This window comes from Spodoptera frugiperda, chromosome 11 (assembly GCF_023101765.2).
Source record: "Spodoptera frugiperda isolate SF20-4 chromosome 11, AGI-APGP_CSIRO_Sfru_2.0, whole genome shotgun sequence".
NCBI lineage: Eukaryota > Metazoa > Arthropoda > Insecta > Lepidoptera > Noctuidae > Spodoptera > Spodoptera frugiperda.
Genome location: NC_064222.1, coordinates 4,915,630 through 4,937,538, shown reverse-complemented (window position 1 = coordinate 4,937,538; position 21,909 = coordinate 4,915,630). Strand labels below are relative to the sequence as shown.

The following is a 21,909-nucleotide window of genomic DNA, read 5'->3' as shown; positions in this document are numbered from 1 at the left end:
TTGGCAAATCTAGTCGGCGCCATCTTGGATTTTGATTTTGACTCCATATTCGCTATAAGCGACCCCAAAAACCATGAATATGACACCCTTGTTGGAAAGTTGGCAAATCTTGTCGGCGCCATCTTGGATTTTGATTTTGACTCCATATTCGTTATAAGCGACCCCAAAAACCATGAAAATGACACCCATGATGGAAAGTTGGCAAATCTAGTCGGCGCCATCTTGGATTTTGATTTTGACTCCATATTCGCTATAAGCGACCCCAAAAACCATGAAAATGACACCCATGTTGGAAAGTTGGCAAATCTTGTCGGCGCCATCTTGGATTTTGATTTTGACTCCATATTCGCTATAAGCGACCCCAAAAACCATGAAAATGACACCCATGATGGAAAGTTGGCAAATCTAGTCGGCGCCATCTTGGATTTTGATTTTGACTCCATATTCGCTATAAGCGACCCCAAAAACCATGAAAATGACACCCATGTTGGAAAGTTGGCAAATCTTGTCGGCGCCATCTTGGATTTTGATTTTGACTCCATATTCGTTATAAGCGACCCCAAAAACCATGAAAATGACACCCATGATGGAAAGTTGGCAAATCTAGTCGGCGCCATCTTGGATTTTGATTTTGACTCCATATTCGCTATAAGCGACCCCAAAAACCATGAAAATGACACCCATGTTGGAAAGTTGGCAAATCTTGTCGGCGCCATCTTGGATTTTGATTTTGACTCCATATTCGCTATAAGCGACCCCAAAAACCATGAAAATGACACCCATGATGGAAAGTTGGCAAATCTAGTCGGCGCCATCTTGGATTTTGATTTTGACTCCATATTCGCTATAAGCGACCCCAAAAACCATGAAAATGACACCCATATTGGAAAGTTGGCAAATCTTGTCGGCGCCATCTTGGATTTTGATTTTGACTCCATATTCGCTATAAGCGACCCCAAAAACCATGAAAATGACACCCATGTTGGAAAGTTGGCAAATCTTGTCGGCGCCATCTTGGATTTTGATTTTGACTCCATATTCGCTATAAGCGACCCCAAAAACCATGAAAATGACACCCATGGTGGAAAGTTGGCAAATCTTGTCGGCGCCATCTTGGATTTTGATTTTGACTCCATATTCGCTATAAGCGACCCCAAAAACCATGAAAATGACACCCATGATGGAAAGTTGGCAAATCTTGTCGGCGCCATCTTGGATTTTGATTTAACCTCATGTTCAAAATAATATAACGAAACATTCTATATTCAGTAAAGTGTTGCTCGTACAGAATGTTTAAAAAAAAACATACAAACAGCCGAACATAGTACCTCCTCCTTTTTGTGAAGTCGGTAAAAATATCAAGATTGGTTTGTGAAGTATAATATCAAATATTTTGTACTCGTACAGCGATCTTTTTCAAGGCCATTTTTTGTAACAGGCGACGCAGCGTCCACCCACGACAGCGCTTGAGCGCAGACTGAAATTTCATTTGACATTTTCTATCCAATAAATCTAAATAGTAAACAAATAAAATAACCCTTATTGCTACGCTTTAAAGTTGATGTCTGACAGCAAAATAGGAGAAAAAATTAAACGGGAACTTTTATTTATTTCCGAGACAATTTGAAATATTTTCGTAATTTTTTCCCATAGTATAATTTTTGATTATGTCTGCTTCCCCGGGATATTTTTTTGAGATTCAGAATTATGCGTGTAGTAGCAGTAAAATGTTCCTAAACTCAACCCTTTTTTGTCAATTTTGTGTGAAGAGGTAAAGAAAAATCGTGTTTGCAATAATAAAATATAACTTTTTTCACATTACAAATCAACATTTTGGAGATAAAGAAGTGATCTATCTATTGTAATTGTTAGTTATTATCAGTTAAGTTTCTTTTGGTCGTAATATGTACTGAAAAATAGCTTATTTACGTCAGATTTGAGAACGCGTCCTTAAATGAAGCCTACGTGGATGTCTCTTAGGATCATAAATTAAAACGTAGCCAATATAAATTTCTGATTTTGTAATAAATATAGGAAAAACTGAACCTTAAACACCCATATATTACCCCCTACATATTATTATAGGAAGAAGAAACTATAGGCAAAAAATCAAACACCAGCTATATTTATGTTCAATCATGACTTTCAATTTAAAACACACACACGCACACACCTTAGGTACATTCCCATTCAAAGTAGAAAGGTTAACGATCTAAGTCTGGGCTGTGTCTGGAAGCGGCTTCCACCGCCTCGTATAAAACTATGCCATGCACACAAAGTACCGAAGCAAACTGCGCTAATAAAGTGGCTCGTCTGTGTAATTACGTTTCATCGCTGCATTAACAATGTCTGTGCCGCTTCCATGTTTCATTTTGCATTGTGTATCTATGTGTCAGGGAGTTGTTTAATGGATTTTTTTATTTTCGTTTTTTAAAGTTCTTGAGCTTGGATTTTGACTGCTAATTTATTAAAATTGATAATTCTAGAGTGGCGCTCAACGAGTTCCGAGTCGCAACGGTGCCTCATAATTCTTATGAGTAACATGACGAGTAAAATTGCTAGTTCTAGAAAGGCGCTCAACACATGACGCTGTCTGTCGCTGTCTATGCTAACTCAATTGCTTAAACCATGGTTTTCCAAACTATTGAGTCGCGACCCATTCGTATCTCGCAAGCAGTTTTTTAGTGGGCCTTGTCTATAGAAAGACACACTAACCAACCGTTCTGTATTAAATTTTTCATATTGGTAATAGTTTAATTCTCTGAAGGTGGGTCTTGAGTTTAGGAACTTAATTTAGATAAGTTGTAGTCCAGACAACTTTGGCAACCACTGGCTTAAACAATTAAAATTACTTTTCAAATATTCCATCAGAGTTTGTTAGCAAAGCTAGCATTATCGCATTGATGAAACACTCTGGGTACATAGTATAAAACAAAGTCGTTTTCTCTGTCCCTATGTCCCTTTGTATGCTTAAATATTTAAAACTACGCAACGGATTTTGATGCGGTTTTTTTAATAGATAGAGTGATTCAAGTGGAAGGTTTATATGTATAACTAGTAAACCCGGCGATCTCCATTTCGATACTAATAATTTCCCTGTTTTCCTGCTTTTCTATAAAAAAAATCCTTTTTTTTTAATAAACCTCACGGAGCCTGAGACCTTTGACTACAACGAATGCAAAACCGTGAAAATCGGTTTGTGCTTTCTGGAGTTATAGCGGCAGGAAGGAAAACCCGACTTATTTTTATATAATATGCATAATATATTATACCATTGCATTCATGCGATACTGGGGCGTGTCGCTAGTATTTAATAAATAGAGAATACTTATGTCCTATTACGATAGCCGCCATTTTAAAAGGTTAAGGACGCGAGACGCGAGTGTTATTGGCAGTTGTCATTAATATCAGCACTAGAGGAGTGACGCAGAAAGATAATGGACGGGTCAGGCTTGAAACGATATTATTTCAGTATTTTTTTGGATGAATCTGTCCATATTTTATTAGACGCTAGATAAGTGTAGAAAAAGGTAAGTACCTAGCTATAGCTTTTTTACTGTTTTATGTGTACAGATTTGGAAATCATTTGTTTTATTTATTAAATGTCACCTAAACCACCGTTACAGGTTTCCCCAAAGCAATAGAAAGGGCTTCAAACTAAATCTAATATCAAAGACACAAAACGTAAACAAAATCAATAATTAATACAACAAAGAAAATTTAAACATAGTCTTTATGAAAGTGAAACCTACCCAAATGTAGATTCGCTTACTACCGATAGAATTTGTTAACTTCCATGGTAGATTATAAAAAGCAATTTAATAATAAATAATTTAATCCAAAATACCTTTTTGTATACCTTCATTTTAAACAATTAACCTCGAGGCTTCGAAAGTACTTTGTTTTTAAACTTTTCTACACAAACATCTAATTCTTGTAAACTAAAAAAGCTACCTCTTTACTTTGTAAACAAAGTGAGTTATTTGAGAAAAAGTTAGTCCTTGTAAGGTTTCTCAAACTTCGAAACAGGAAAAAATAAAAAGGGGTGACTTACGAACCCTTAATTAGTAAATACGGGTTCCGTCAACAAAATAAGAAGTTTTATAAAGTGATTTAAGTATTTATGATTTGACGGGTCAAGAATTAAGTTCTGTTTTGTTATTTATGCAAATTGTGTAATAATAGAAAACAACGCATATATTTCTTTCCATAGCTTTTATCAGAATAGGGATGATAACGGGGTATGTAAATTAAAAAGAATTTAGTCCGTCAGTTAGGTAATAAAAAAATATTACATGTATTTTTTTATTTTGTGATATTACATAACAATACTTGGATAGAAAGACGTCATTTCTCCGTATAATATGTACCTTTTTTTTTTGGTGACGGGGAAACCTTCAATAGGCGCCTAGCTTTTTGGGGATTTTGGGGATAAAAGACTAGGGAGTGTGGGATTTTTACCTCACTAAAACCACCCCGGTGGCCACCCTCAACACCTGTAAGGGGCACCGGGTCCTCTTAATAGACCTGCTCCGGAGCCCCATGGTATAAATAAAATAAATACTTTTAGTTAGATTCGAACCCACATTGTCATAAACGATGTTTGAAACCGGTTCATTAACCACTCGTCCACGAGCACTACACGTATAATATGTACCTAGAGATATTTCTAATCAACATATCTTTGAAAGTATTTGAATACGTGTCTAATGTTTTAAAATACTCTACAAGACGGACATTAAAATAAAAATTAGTCATCTACCCTATTGTACTCTGATCTTCATGAATAATCCCTTCGTCCGTGACCCACTCCTCTACGATTTGGCACCGCTCGGATATGACGCAGAGGCTATGGTTATGGCATTGCCATGGTGTCCATGCAAGGCACACCCATTGCACCCAGCGGTCAAGGTTGTAAGAACAGAAACCTTGGATTACATTATACAGGTTTTAAATCGTACCTAGCTATATTATAGACTGATTCTGAGCTGCGAACTGCCTAATGGGTTTACTGGGTCAAAAAGCAGAAGTGAAAACGGGGTGGTTCATAGAGTCAATTAGTCAGTAAGAGTCTGACACTCCCTCTCGCCTCACCCAAGACGGCATAATCCACTGGATGATTTTCATCCCTCAAAAAAGCTATATTAAAGAAAAGATGTCATGAAGTGGTATACTGGAAACAGATTACAAGACAACACTTTTACACGTGAATATTTTTTAATTATTTTAATCAGACTAAACTTTGGACACAACCGCCCATGGACATCGGAAACACCAAAGACCTTTTGGGGTTTAGGAATTTAAGGGTTATTGGGAGTTTCAGGGGGAATCGGGGATTGGGATGACTGGTAATTAGGTCTCCAGTAATGTCAGTCACATAACGAAAGCGTTATTTCACGTCGGTTGTCTGTTGGCCGTGGTATCACTCCGGTCGAACCGGTTTCGTGCCAAAGCATCACTGTCCACACACTTAAATAGGTACTATGTAATTAATCACACATAAAACATAATTCTTACATAACCTACAATTTGATCTATGATTTGATGACTATAAAATACATGGCAACCATAAAACTTCACTATTAGCCTCGTTTTTTTCGACGATACTAAGAACAATGTTTCTACACGATTTTATAACAGATACGTTCAAACTGAAGTGCTGACGTTGAAGAACTACTAAAAGAAGATTTGGTACTACTAAGATTTGGTACTCATAAAAAGTTATTGATAATCTTACTTTAGATGGAATACTAAATGGCTAAAATGTTCATATGAAAGAATCCTAAATAGTATCTAAAGTCAGACGTACAGACTAATAAAAAATATAAAAATCAAAATGAAACAGTTCGTACATTGAGCTCAAATTGAAGAAAGGACATGAACAGAAATACTTCAGCGTATAGAGAAAAATGTTCGTATATTTTATTTTCTTACCACAGTAGTGTATAAATACATGTGTTCGGCGTGGGATTTTTAGTGGGAAACAAATAATATCGAGATATTGATTTGAAATATCGCGAGACGTCACTTCTAGGTACGTTCAATACGTAGAAATAACGTATTTGCTTTTGCTTGTCCTAAACTTTGATTCGGTTTTTCTATGTATTGTTATCATATATGACAAAAAAATACATGTATCTAATATTTTTTTCTTTGCCTAACTGACGGACTAAATTGATTTTTCATCTTTCATACCCCGTCATCATCCATATTGTCTTCTTTCCCATCAACGAAAGAGTTATATAAATCTGTTAGGTACACAACACAACTTATATAAAACAGTACTTATATAACTACTTATATTAACACAAATACAATTAACTTATCGATTTCAGCTTTTGTCATATGATCGTTATATACTTACATATATATATAGTCAGTCATACGGCTTTGAAATGTTAATGTAATTACAAAACTTGCCATCAGGGTTCCAACAATGACTTTATGATGATGTCAATATAACTGCTCTGGTATATAGCCATTAAAATGAGTATTATTCGATTAGATATTATCTTTCTTATCGATTATAATGACAGCTACAATCGCCTATGGTCTTTGGTGATGTTTTACAAAAATAAACAATTGTGTCGTTATTTTCAAAAGATTTGGTATAGATAGCTACTAGCTGTCCGCCTGTGACTTTACCTGTGTGATTATAAATAAAAAAAGAAATGAAATGAAATGAATTTATTTTTGTAAATAGGCTACAAAAGAGCACGCAAAAATTATTATATAAAAAAAATCTAGATGATGTCGGCATTTCCTAACGGACTACTCTGAGAAGAAATGCCGAAACACACTCAGAGGTCACTGTAAGTAAGTAGAGAGTAATCTATAGATATCACTCTTTAACCTCCCTACCAAAAAGTAGGAAAGTATTCCTAAATGAGGTCTCTTTCAAATATCCAAAGCTAAAATTAACATTGAATTTGAAACCTAATTTGAAATGTAAACTTCTAAAAGGTTATCAAAAGGTATTTCTATACGTTAATTAAGGTTTTACACTAGGTAATATAAATGATAATGGAGTCCCACGTTGGGCGCCACTAATGATGTCCAAGCAAATTTATTAAAACTGTCACTATAGCGGTAATATTCCGCTGTCTCTTATTACACATCAATCAACGTAATTAAATAGCTTCTATAATACTGTAAATCTCCTTGAAAAAGATATTATTGTAGAAATAAAATGTCCATATAAAATAGCTCTATAACTGTTATAGAAAACAGAGCCTTATCTTATTACAATAAAGAATAAATTGGTGTTTAGTCGCCGTAGTTAGTAGATACGCCACACAATTTACTTTTATTTACCTCAAAAAAGGGTTTTATGTAGTGAATTTTGGACCCAATTGTGAGAATGTAGGGTCTAAATTAGGTACCTATAGTGTACACTCGGCTTAACATCAAACTATAATAAACCAGTATAAACTGAACTGTTGAATGTTCGCAAAGATCATACGAAGCGAGACCATGGTAAACTGGTTATTTTATATATTGTGATGTATTTTTGTGTGAAATTAGTCCGTATTTAGAGTTTTCACGTTGCTTTTGTTTTTATCGAAGTTTTTAGTAAACAAAATACGTAAACAGTTTCATTGTAACAAAATAATTATTTTCCATTACTTTTGTTTCATATTTTCCTGTTACACATACGCTTTTCACATATAAATTACTAGCGACTCCGGCGCGGTTTCACTCAATCGTAGCGTGATGTTTTTTAATCTATATTAGAATCTTTTATACCTAATTATTCAATTCGGACCGGATTAGCGCGTTTAAACAAACCATAAAATTCTTCAACTATAATATTAATATTAGTGTAAATTACAAAGAGTTTTAGCTACTCCACGACTATAATATTATCTTAGATACTTAAACCAGAAACAAGCACTCCCCTTAAAACAATGTAAAAAACTTAGCATCATAAAAAGCAAGTCCTATAAAAACGACATTTGCCGAAGTCACAGGTGTAATAAACGTTCCAAGCACTTCTCAAATAGATGAAAACTTCTTTGAAACAAAACCCGTGCACCACAAAATAAAATTGCAGAAGTCTTCAATAGGAGAAACCTCGCAGAACATATGGAACATGAAATGAATTTAAACAACAAAAAAAGACAAAAAACAATCACGCTATACAACAGTCCAAACTCCAAACTCCAATCTGCCAAACTATAATAGACTATCAACTTTTTGGAATAAAGTTCAAAATTGTAATAACCAACCTGTATGGCCAGTAGACGAAAAAAAAAACCAATGTCCATCATACGTAACAAAATGTCGTTGGGAACGGTGGTGAATCCACTCTGACGTATGCAGCGTCGCCCACGGCATAAAACAGTCATTACGTAGGTAGCATCGAATTTAGCACTTAGCGCGCAAAATGACTGAAATATATCACACAATGAAACCATAAAAGCGATGGAATCACAGTGACAGGTCCATTTGTGTGAATGTTCCACGTGATACACATATTGCTACGGGTTTCCAGAAGGCTTCATTTTGTTACGTATTTGTAATTCCACAGTAAAATTAGATTGTTTTGTATTTTTATGGTTTAGTTATGAATAACATTTGGGAGATTTTGTCATAATCAATCATGTTTAGGTTTTAAAATGAGAAACATAATCAAAAGTAAATAATACTAATTTATTAGGGGCCCATGGATTTTCTTGTTAAGTTGCCAATCTTTTTGTCGAGTAAACCTCCACTTAATAGTGATTACAATAAAAAAACTTCAATTTGATGCAGACATTCGCAAGTTTCAGCAGGATCAAGAAGAAAATGTTAAATAATCTGCATAAATAAAAATGCTTAGCAAAGCCTATCCTCGTAAAACACTAAAGTTATGTCTAAAACACACCAACACAACTTAAAATAACAATTAAAACCAAGGACTAGACCAAAAATAGCAACGCTTAAGTTCCCGCGCTTTGTAGCGGCGGCCATGTCTGTTAAAAACAACGACATCTATCTTCCATTCCCTGCAAGTTTATTAGAGGCGATTGTCAAGATAATATCAAGGCAGGTCCCATAAAGACGGTGATCAGTTAAAATAAGCTGCGGCGCTCACTTGCTGAACAAAATCAATAGCCTCAAAGGTCGCCCTGACGTGACTCATTGTTTGTCACAAGTTCACAATTCGGTAACAATGTTTATGATGCTACGGTATTATAATCAACTAGTTGTCCTAAAATTAAATATCAAGGTTTTTTTTAAGAGGGGAAACTATCATCCAATGACTTTTCCCGCCCTGCGCAAGACCAGAGAGGAGTGTCAAATTCTTATTGACTTAAACCACCCCGTTCCTAGTCCTAGGTCCTGCAAGGCAGTCTGCTGCTCCGAGTCGGCATCAGCTCAACTGGGGCTCATCTGTGGTGGTCTAATGGTTCTATGAGGCGCGCGCGCCCTACGCTCGTGTCTGATTCTGGTCGGGTGACGAGCTACCCTTACAAAGGATACTCTACAATTTCTTAGACTTACAATAAATTATCATCGTCATATATCAGCCACAAGATATTGTCTTCTTAGGCCTCTCCTCTCTTCTTAACTTAGATTTTTCAGCTACTAGAAACACTGGTGTATGTTTGTACGCGATTATCTCGCGTTTGGCCGCACCGATTTTGATGCGGTTTTTTTCATAGTACTTTTCAGAGTTGGATATTTTTTAACGTAGTTTTATTATTTTCTTTATTTTTTTCTCCTTTCTTTGTAAAAGTTAACATGTAAATGTCAAAGAATGCTCTATTTGAACACGTGCAAGCATCATAAAGGCATGAGCTTTCCAATGCCTCATTCATGTTGCACCTATTTTAAGGCAGGGCAGGGCAAGGCCAAAATTAGTTCCAACCACATTGACGTCACTCGTGGCATTAAATTTATTTTTAACGATTTTCTATTTGAAAACTGTAACCGAATTTATTAAGGCCTGTTCAGTTTTTAAAGCATATGTTTAAATTAGCTAAATCATACTAATATTAAAAATTCCAGTATATGGCAATAGGCTCACCCCCTATTACATGGGACTTATGAACAAATGGTGAAAAGTGGGTGTACTTTATATAGCGGCATTACGTGCGGTAATGTGTATCTCTGCCTACCACTTTGGGGATAAAAGGCGTGACGCTGCATATACCTAAATATAAGTAAATGCGAGAGAGTGTATGTATGGATAATGTCTTTCACGACAAAACAGCTGAAGGGATCGGGATGAAATTTGGAACAGGGGTAGATTATGATCTGGAATAACACATAAGCTACTTAGTACTATGACCCCACGTTAACCTTACCATACAAGTAGGTATACTTTTGTAACAGTTCAACGCCTCCAAAAGAATTCGTTTTCGTTGAAATTTCGTACATATTTGTAGGTAAATATGCATGGGGGCAAACACAGGGCAATGTATTTAAGTACCGCGATATTTCTTTTTTAATCACTCTTGCATACATTAGATTCCATCGTAGGAAAACTTTTATTACTATTAATATTGCATTTTGTTACGTCAAACGATATTTTAATAAGTTTGACGTAGTTTGGAATCAAGCTCGATAAATAACATAGTAAGGTAACCTAACCAAATAAGGCCTACCTTATTTTTATTACCGCCTAGCTCGTAGGTTTAAAATGACAAAGGGCTGATAATTTCAAAATCTTATATTTATTTATTAAACTTTGTAATAATGGAATCAAAATGGCTTTAGAAACAAAAATTACAATTTTGTAAACTCAAATAACTAAAGTGTCACTTTGGCCTTATTGGGAACCCTATGTCTTAATAAGGCCTCAATAAAAACTAGTAAGTATTCAACTTCTTAATTATAACAAAACTTTGTCAATGCTTATAAAAAATGTAATGAGATCTTATTAATTAATTTTGGTCATTATACATCAGGCTAAACGAGTTTCTCATCATGCATTACCAAAGTAACATCTTTGAAGTCATAGGTACCCCATCATCAGTCAAACGAATGAGAATAACTTCTTGTTCTGTAGCCAATTTAGCGACCGACCTAGCTTTCGTGTAGTCGAACTACTCTTTAGATGGTGCGTACTTCTTTGGAAGTTATATCTGGCTGCAGCAGCCTACCGGGTAAAACAGGGTGCAAAAATTCGAAGGGTGAATAGATACTATGAAGAATTTCCCGATATCCATTCACCCCTTTTCTGTATCTATTCACCCCGTTTACCCCTTTCTACCATTTTAACAGCGTTTTCCATCTTTTGCAAAATCCATTGGCTTTCTTTTTGACAGAAGCTGGTGATCCGTTTTCTATGAAATTACTGAAAAACATCTATGCCGTAATAAGGCCTACACGTTTTTTTTTGTAGGCTTTATTAGGACATGGCACATAGGTAAACAAAACAACGATTATATGAAATACACCGATATTATAGCTATTTCACTAATGTGAGGAGATGGCTAAATGTATAATTGTCATACAGACAAAACACGGCACGTCGTATACTGATAAATATAAAAATACTAACAGTTTACGCTACTCGAATTTTATAAAAACTAAAGTGCGCTCCACGTCGTGATTGTTTTCGTCTGTAGGTTCCAACATAATCGCGGCACGGGTTGCTTGCTGTGCTCAAATTAGTTAAGTAATGTGCATGCACACTTCTACAAACTTTGGCGACCATTTGACATCGGGAAGAGGGAAATTTTCAAAATAGGCTTTATTGGGGCATAGGCCTTATTTGGTTAGGGTACTATACCTATAATAGGTACTTGATAAGCGTAGATTTGTATATAAGGTGTTCTGACAATAAAGCTTCAAAACACGAAGACAAAAATTGACACTGCATTGTTTAACCTTCATCGCCAATAAATATCCTTAACCTCTTGTATCTAAGACACAATATAAAATACAAAATTGTCACTGCATTGTCTAAATCCAGGTTTTGGCACACGACCGGTTAAAACCAATCTCTACGAATGGGTAAGCAACCTATCTTCACAAAAAACAATCAAATAAGTAATAGTTACACAAATAGTTAATGCCTATTCTATTATATTGTATGTATAAAAATAAGTCGGGTTTTCCTTCCTGACCCTATAACTCCAGATTCGTTGGGAAGGTCTTGGGCTCCGTAACGTTTAATAGCAAAGAAAATTCAGTCTAAAAATCTAAGAGAAATCAGGAAAACAGGGAAAATCATTGGTGGCGAAACGGAGTTCGCTGGGTTTGCTAGTAGCCTATATTAACCTTCAACCTCGCCTCTCACTCATCACTCAATCCTTAAAACAGATTGCTAACTAGATAAAAGAAATACCTATATAAGTACATAAAGACCTTACCGATAAAGTTCCCAACATAATGATACCTATATCAAAATTCACTACCAACCTGTTTATCATGCGCCCAACGATACAGATACGGCTGATAACAGAACTCCCGCCAAGCGTAACACAGCTGTCAAAATTATATTCCAACCCACTGACTTATTGATTCCAAACACCGCCCGACCCAGCAATATTTTATAACGAAACGAAATCAAAAACTTTTGATCATAAAAAGTGTTTAAAGCTTTAAACGTAATAAATTATCCTATAGTTTAAAACGTTATTTTATGCTTCAAAAAGGAGGGTAAATTGAAAAAATTAAGTCGACTTTGAGTTGTTCTTGCAAGCTAGCCTTTTTGTAAAAGTCTTTGCTTAAGTAATTTATGATAGAAGCAAGATATGATAGGATTTTTTATCTGGTTAACGATGGCGGCAAAGTTTGTTACATGATTTAGAATTTGTATATATATTCTTGTCGCATTACTCTTACCATGCCCAAACTTTGTACGACAAAAAGATTGACTGGCAATTACGACCTTTTTTTTACTGTATAAGCGGGTAACCGGGCAAACGGATCACCTGATGGCTAGCAATCACCGCTGCCCACGGACACCCGAAACACCAGAGGCGTTACAAGTGCGTTCCCAGCCTTTGGGATGTTGGGGATTGGGAAGGGTGATAAATAGGCCTCCGATAACCTCACTCATACATCGAAACACAACGCAAGCGTTGTTTCACGTCGGTTTTCTGTGAGGTTGTGGTATCACTCCGGTCAAGTTGGTACATTCGTCACAAACGCTTATATATGAAGCTTTCAATAAATAAATAAAGAAATAACGCTCCAAACTTAACACCTAAATCTGATTAAAAAGAAAATAATTGGCACCCCTTTCCCAAGAATCAAGAGAGGTGTGAATTGTTCGGAAGCCGGTATTTATTATTCTATTATGTTCAGAAAGCTTTGTAAAAATAAATGCCAAGGTTTTCCTTTGTGTGTGAGAGAGCCCCACGTTATTTACGAGGGGACATTTTTGAAGGACAGCCACGGGGACGCATTAAAGGATAGACTCGCTGTGGACACAGATATAGGTACCTACTTTAGTAATAAGTAGGTGATATTGATAATACCCGGTGTACCAAAAGTCAATGATATATCTTAAGCAGATCCAAAATATTTGAAAAATTGTGGTCACTGTAGTTGAAAATGTCGGGAGGGGATCTTATTACGAGGGTGGTCCGTTTTTCCTCTGTAACTTAATTGTTATTTTATCGGCTTACTTACTCACGTAACTGTTTAATCAGGAACTCGACTGGTTCCAAGCTATGCTAGAGGCTCATATTCATAAGCAGCATTTCGCAATATACGACGCGGCAATTGTCACGCTGCTAAAGACCTGCTACCTATAACTTTTTCAAAAATGGAAATATTTATTGTTGTGTTCTCCAGAGCCAGCCGTCATAAAAAGGTCTATTATCGTGTTAAATTATAACGTTTTAGGATACCCTGTATAAGTACATATATCACGATATTAACATAGGTCCCCATTGGTTACGTATTCAATAAATATTTACCAATGACATAAATAGCACTCTCCAGAATAAAGCGTAAACCATGTTCTTCACCTTTTATCCCTTTTTTGAGCAAAGCTATCTAACATTGCCTACTTTCTATAAACTTTCCTTCTAGTTGTATCGTCCTACTTCATTAAAAAGACTCAATTCAGGTGTTTCATTAACATCACCACCTTAATCATCATCATTAACCTCTTGTCTGTCGGAATATGAGACACAATACAAAACACATTGCGTCTCGCGTAGATCTTTGCGCTCCGATATACAACGTGTTAAAGGGCCTCAGCAATACCGACTATACTACATTCCCTATTTATTAAGTTCTCGAAAATACCAAACATTAAACATCCCTCTCTTAAACCGTTCATGATCACATATTTTTATTTATCTTATTCTTTGCAGTCTCTTATTTATTTCATATTAGCTTACTGCATGCGTCACTCTATCTTGAATCACTCTATCTACCTATTTAAAAAAAAACCATCAAAATCCGTTCTTAAGTTTTAAGATCTAAGCATACTTAGAAACAGACAGAGAAAACGCCCTTGTTTTATATGTAGTTAATAGTCATTCAATAATATCTCTCCAAATAAAACTTAGCTTAACCCTTCTTGTTCCCCACCCACACTACTATTGTCTTATATAACGTATACAAGAGGTTAACAAACACTAACAATGTTCATAGAAGTTACAAGTTAATTGACATTTAGATGACGTTACGTCTGGATGTAAGCGAATCGCAAGCAAACACCGAAGTAGGCTACAGTCTACCGACAGTGGGTGTTAAACCGAAATTAGTCCCTGAGGGGGGTTAAAGGAATTAATGGGAGCTGTTAAAGTACTGAGCCTTACTGATTGCTCAACCATTCTGTAATGAAGGTTACAACCCATTAGTCAGCTATAAAGACAAAGTAGTTCAAATATTACGGATTTGAAAATATGATTTTAAATCTTAATCGTCGTCAACATCACGCCTTTTATCCCCGAAGGGGTAGGCAGAGGTGCACATTACGGCACGTAATGCCGCTATACAATGTACACCCACTATTCACCATTTGTGTTATGTAATAGGGGGTGAGCCTATTGCCATATACCGGACACAATTCCTTCGTGCTACTACTGAGAAGTTTTCGGAAAACCAAAAAAATACAGTTATACTTTGCCCGACTCGGGAACCCGAGACCCCTTGTCCGGCAGTCACACTTGCGACCACTCGACCAACGAGGCAGTCACTTTAAATCTTAATGTCATGCATAAGACTTTGGTAGGTACATAGTAAACTGTGTTATGACATAAGACCTACAATTCCTTGAAATGGTAGGTGTATTTGTAACACACCCACTTTACTCCGTGTAGGCGTCAAACCAGGTTTACTGTTACTACTAATCATTACAAAGTAAAATACAAAATTTCCATAATAATTCATTTATGCTAATCGCATATTTTAAGCAGCTTCAAAGACAAAATACGTCAACATTAATTTGACCCATGTCGGGCGCCAAAACCGTACAAGGGTCCCACGGTGGGCGCCAACAGGAAAAATATTCCTTATTCCCTTTGGGCTCGAGTATGAATTATTGCCATAAAAGGCTTTATTACCAGCGATGAAGGTTCATTATTTCTTAACAAGGAAAAGTTTTTCTTTTAAGCGTTCTCAGACATTTTGGCGTCGAACAAAACTCGTTCATGAAGTATGTAGGTTTGCTTGCCTTGGCATGTGTCCCGACTCGGTAACACGGTCTTTTATTTATACGAGACGTGGATGAAATCTTTATACTTTGAGTTCAGTTATGACAATCGAGTCTTGTTTATGAATTTGTTTTGTGAATCAATCGTTGATTTTAGACATTCTAGTTTTGTTTAAGATACGTCTTTTACTTTTGTCTTTGAAAGGGGTAGACTGGTGTGTACATATATTTTGACTCGGTTTTTAAGTAGTAGGTAATGTTATGAGTTTTATATACCAAATGGGAGTTGAGCCTATATTACCCTAGTTTCGTCTTTCCAGAAATCCATCCTAGGTAAGGCGAAACCCCCACGATCCAGATGACTCTTGGAACCACTCGTCTAACACCATGATGTAGCCGTTTAGCCATAATTTCACAAATACATCAACTACTAATAGGTTGTAAACACTGCTGAGCGGTATATAGCTTTTACCCACTGTTAAGCTGGTTCCCGTAGAATAAAAATTGACTATGAGTTATTCCAAACCCTTGTTCAAAATTTCATCCCGTTCACTTCAGTGGTTTTGAGGTTATAGAGTAACAAAGCTATACACAAACTCACTCACACACTTGCGATATAACATAGTAAGATAAATCACGGTTGCAAAAAACATAGAACATTTCGTCGATGCATGTAGCGATATTGATTTGGCATACTTTAACGAACATAATCGATACGAATGCATGAAAATAGATGTTGTTTCGAATACATAACGTGACACATAGAATTACAGCTAGATTTCGTAAGTGGCCCTTATTGATTTGTTTCACTTGCGATTTCGCAGTAAACACTTAGGTATTTGTTTCGTATTGGAAACTGATTTAAATCCTTGACACTTTCTATTCAAACACCAACAACCACGGTTTAAAAAGGTTGGCTTATAGAGATTTTATTACAATTTTGAGTAGCTGTTTATCAATACTGTTTCACCTGTGTGTGTGTGTGTGTGTGTGTGTGTGTGTGTGTCCCAATGTTTGATTAAAAATCATAGTTTATAGTTATGTCAAATACAGTAGAGAAATACCTACTGTTATTTTTATAAATGCTTGTTTACTTGCATATCTCCGTAACAAGTCAATTGAAATTACAGCAACTCAATGCAATAAAATTACCATTAATAACAAAGAATCCGAAAAGAGCAAATTGAAATAATAACATCTTCATATGTAAGTACCTACATCAAATAGATTACAAAAAGTGTTTGATTATATAAAAACAAAAACTAGTACCTAATCTTTATACAGTTTCGACGACAAGACGCGCTCGGCCGCCGTCTCACGGTCAAACGAGATATAACCAATAAAAATAAACTCCCAACTAAATATAACCGCCATTTTTATGTAAATAAACATCTCTAGATATATTTAGTTTCTTTTTTAGAGAAAGTATAAAATGAAACAGCAAAGCGACTACGAGTCTTCTTTAGCTTCGATCAAATTCATGCATCTGGTCATGCAAATTATATCGTCTTTAATCCCCGAAGGGGTCGGCAGAGGTGCACATTACGGTACGTAATACTACTGTACAATGTACACCCACTTTTCACCATTCGTGTTATAATTTCCATGTAATAGGGGTGTGAGCCTATTGCCGTATACTGGGCACAATTACAGACTCCGTGCTTTCATTGAGAAATTTTCGAAAACCTGAAAAAAGCTCTGCGAAAACTCGTCCAACGAGGCAGTCACTTAGTGTTTATACATAAATACTGTAATCAACTTAAGCAATATGTTTTCTACACTTAAGTCTTCAAAAATCCAATAATAGGCAACCTTATGACTGTCAAAATCCCTTTAAACATCTATAATTTACTTCAGTGATTTGTTTTCTAAAATATGAACAACAAACAATAGCTTAGCATCTAATGATGGGTGACATTTAATTTTGTAGATATTTCTCGGGTATCTACCTACACACTGCCAAATTGGCACTTATTCAAAAAAATACTATTCTTCCGCATAAACTCTTGCATTAAAAGATAGTTTAAGCGAATGATTATGGCACTTGATTAAAATCATTAAAAAGCATTTAGCAATTAGCAAAAATTCTGCCTTTATACGTACTCTAGCTTTATCCGGCGGGTTCACCCGCGTTCCCGTAGGATAAAAAGTAGCTGTAAATATGTATTATTCCAGACCATAATCTACCCCCGTTCCAAATTTCATCCCTATCCCTTCAGCTGTTTTGACATTATTGATTAACAAACAGACATATTCCCAAACTTTTGCATTTATAATATTAAGTAAGATACGTGCTCTTCCCTCAGGGTTATTGCGTCAGCAAAAATACATTAGGGTATATAGATGGTTGTTTTAAGCTTTTAACCGCCGTACTCAGAGTCTTTTAATGGTTACTTAATACTGTCCTTGAACATAATCAGAAAATAACAACTTGCTTATAGAGCAAAATATGTGTTACAATTAGTTACAAAAATGTATCTCTCAGCAGATCTACTACAGAGACCATCTAGTAATACTTAATGCCTTAGCATTCTTTACAAGTCAACCATTAGGTGCTGTGGACAGTCAGAAGTGCCTATAGGTTCCAGGCTTCTAGCATTAGGCACGTGCAGCACATTAGTGTGGTTGCCAAGAAACTGTCAACATTCAGACCATAAGTTTTAAGTGTGGGAGAGCCATGCTTCGGCACGAATAGACCGGCTCGACCGGAGTGATACCACTAGCTCACAGAAAAGATGACCCATTTTTTATGGAACTTGAAATGCCCATGGACACTTGAAACACTAGAGACGTTACAAGAGCCCTTTTGGGGGTTAGGAATTTAAGGGTTGATGGGGAATTGGGTATTGGGAAGTTTAGGAAGGGAGGTAATCGGGCCTCCGAAAACCTCATTCACACAACAAAACACAACATAACGTCGTTTCACGTCAGTTTTCTGTATGGCAGTGGTATCAAAAGTGTCATTGTTTTCCGCAATTATTAGGTCTTTAATAAATAATGTTTTGTTTATAAACAGACTCACAGACTCACACTTACTAAGAGATACCTAAGTAACTACTCTGATAAAGAAAGTACCTACATTGATACACTCTAAAACGATCTTGTAACTTCTTCATTAACATCTGTAAAGCCACATCCATAAGTATTATTATTCTGTGTCTCGTAAATAGAGTCATTAAACATAATCCGAGACAGCTGTGCTCCTCAATGACGTGGAACACAGACGTTGGACTCCTGACGTGTACCCAGTTCCCAGCGTTACACAACACGTATGGATTTTTACGCAAAGATGACGTGTACGTCGTCTGAGGCGTAACTCCGTCTCTTGGATCCCAGCCAACGTGGCTGACACACTGGCTCAATTCAAGCAACAACAATGTTTTATAACCTAAATGGTAACAACTACATGTCACGAAATAAGGATTAACGAAACTAGAATTCAAGAAATTGTGTGTTTAAAAGAATTTTCGGTGTTGATTTGCTGATGTGGTTCTTTGGCAAAACCTTCTTTAGCTAATAAAATTATAGTTTAATAGTGACATATCATTCAATAAACAATATAATGTGAAATTTTTTTGTTTAGTCTAAACAATATTATAAAATGAAATCTCAGTTGACTGCTCGACATTCGTCGGCTATCGCGGATTCTGCTTTATATCGGCTACTAGCGTGACTTGAAAATTATTGAGTAACCTCCTCAAACATTAACGTGAGTAAGCCGTATAACATTATTAATTTAACGAGTTATTTTGTAAAGTACACTATTGGTGTCTGTAAACACTACATATTTTTTTTATCGAAATTAATTGCAAACTTAGATTTAGATAATATTAAAACCTACCTAAAGCGACACAGAATACTTTTATACACAATGTATTTATGTTTATAATACGTTTGCTAATGATCCATAAAAACGTTTTAAACATACTTAAACAAATTTTAAACGACAAATAGGCTATAAACCTGTATTAAAAATGGCTGAAAGACAATGCCCATGGCACTAAGCCCACCTTATGTACATAATTTTTATGGACGAAGTAAAGTAAACGCTTTAAATAAATAAATAAAACATAGGCTACTGTATATTACCAGTAGCAGACGATGCTGTCTAGAGTCATTATAATTGGGAAACACGAGAAAGGATATATAATCGACATTTTTATCCCAATAAGTAGTTCCATGGGGAAAATGTCGACAACTGAGTTCACTACAAGAAGGGGAGTATCAGTTTCGACAAACGGATTATGAAATCGAATCTCCTTGATCCAATTTGAAAATAACCGAAGTAACTACTAGAGTAGATTTCTATCTGCATATTCAGGTACAATGAACATAGATGTTTCATAACATTTTTTTATATTTTTAAATACGGTAGAGGCGGACTTAATGCCTAGGGTATTCCCTCCCAGTCTAGCTTAGAGTGGTACAGAGACAGGATTTGGTAAGTGCGTAAACTGTAATGCTAGAAGGACTATGAAGTATGATGCTATACCTACATTTCTACACACATATTTCAAGTATTAAATAAGTATATAAATATATAAACAGTCTTATGGAGTAAGCTGGTAAACGAGCAGACGGATCACCTGATGGTAACCAATCGCCGCCCATGGACACTTGAAACACCAGAGGTGTTACAAGTGCGTTGCCGGTTTTTCAGGGGTTAGGAATTTAAGGGTTGGAATGAAAACCCTTAATATTTCCAACTGGGCAAACTGGTTTTCCATAAATTTTCCGCGACAATGACCTCATAATTGAAGCTCCTTCGAATCAAACATAACTGTCATTTACTTTTCTTTTTTTTAACTACTGAAACAGTTACAAGACTACTGGTCGATACACTTATTTCCACACTCATTCACAGTGATTACCTCGTGACAAATTGATATACATTTAAATAGGTACTTAGACTATTCTGTTGACATCTAGATTTTAACGCACGTAACGGAATAGCTTTCAACACGTCGTGGACATTTCACGGGCACTTATGTTTTTAAATGTTATTGACAGTATTCATGCCTATGACAAATGGGAAGTCATTCAATCTGACTACAAAATAATCATAGTTCAACTGTATCAATTGGAGAGTTTTATGCATACATGCAGTTATTACATTTTTAGTTCCTTGAATCATAATTCTCACTCTTGCTATTCCAATTTACTTTCGACATTGGCAGAATAGTCGACATCGGCTTAATTTGCCATTAAAAAAAATCATTTTACTAACAGTCCGTCGTAATTTTTCCCGGTTTTTTTGATATTTTTTATGTCACACAGTCTATGTTGACAAATGAAAAGGTATTTCAATATGACTACAAAATATTCATTTTACTACCAGCTCGTCGTGGCTTTTCCCGATGTTTTATGGTAATTTTTATAGTATGCAAACATTTGTTAATAAATAAAAAATGTGGGGAAGTAGATTTTTTTTAACGAGTAACACTTTTACTATTTTAGTCGGTAGAGGGAAGTTGACGCGTAGGTACGTATAGTCACAGGTTATGCGCTAATTACAAATACCTTTTATGGCGTATATTTTCATTTTTAGTTTATAAGAGAACGTAATATTTACTAAAATAAAGATGTCAAGGAGTTTCCGTGACAGTTTCACCTTATAATTAAGCAAAAATAAGAACATTTCTGAGACTGTAAAGTATTTTTAAGGCTTGTTTAATTCACGGCAAGTGACCCGGTTGTGGCCATCGACCCCTTTGTGGCCATTTGGGCCTTCAAATATTTATAACTAGGGCATGGACAAATAAATTACTCTGTGATGTACAGTATTTAAAATATTGAATATTGTAGACACTGATACCGTTGGCAGCTTTGATGTTTCAAACTTAACTTCGATGCAACACGTCATTCATTTTAGTTGAGAGTGAAATTGTTAAAATCTTAACAAAAAGGCTAAGGCGAGCGGGTGAGGATTTGGTTTTTATTTTTAAAATTTTTGCTTATTGTTTGGATGTTTATGTTAGTACTAAATGAAGAATATATTGTCTAAGTGGAACTAAAGTTATTTTGTCGCCATATGTTTCTGAAGTGTGCTTTTTAGAAGGTGGCCACTAATGGAGACAAAATTATGAATTTCTCCATCTTTGGCCACATGGCTGGTGTACATAGACACCCCACTTCTAGTCATTTATCGTAATTTATTTATTATTTTTCCTTGGCTTTACATATCAACAAATACATATTTTTCATTTACAGAGATGATAAATTGCCTTCACACAAAGGGGAGGTCAGTTTACTTTGCAGCTTTTACCAACGTCATATAAATGTTGATCTCTTTATTTCTAAATTAAATTCAAGTGAAGTAATAATATTTCATATTTTCCAAACTAAATGAAAACCATTGT

General features: G+C 35.6%; 1 protein-coding gene across 2 annotated transcripts in view; it reads right to left on the bottom strand.

Annotated features, from left to right (window-relative positions):
- The window catches only part of LOC118274703 (cholesterol transporter ABCA5), a 62,236-nt gene that overhangs the window by 39,116 nt on the left and 1,211 nt on the right, over positions 1-21,909 (bottom strand). The window lies entirely within an intron of this gene.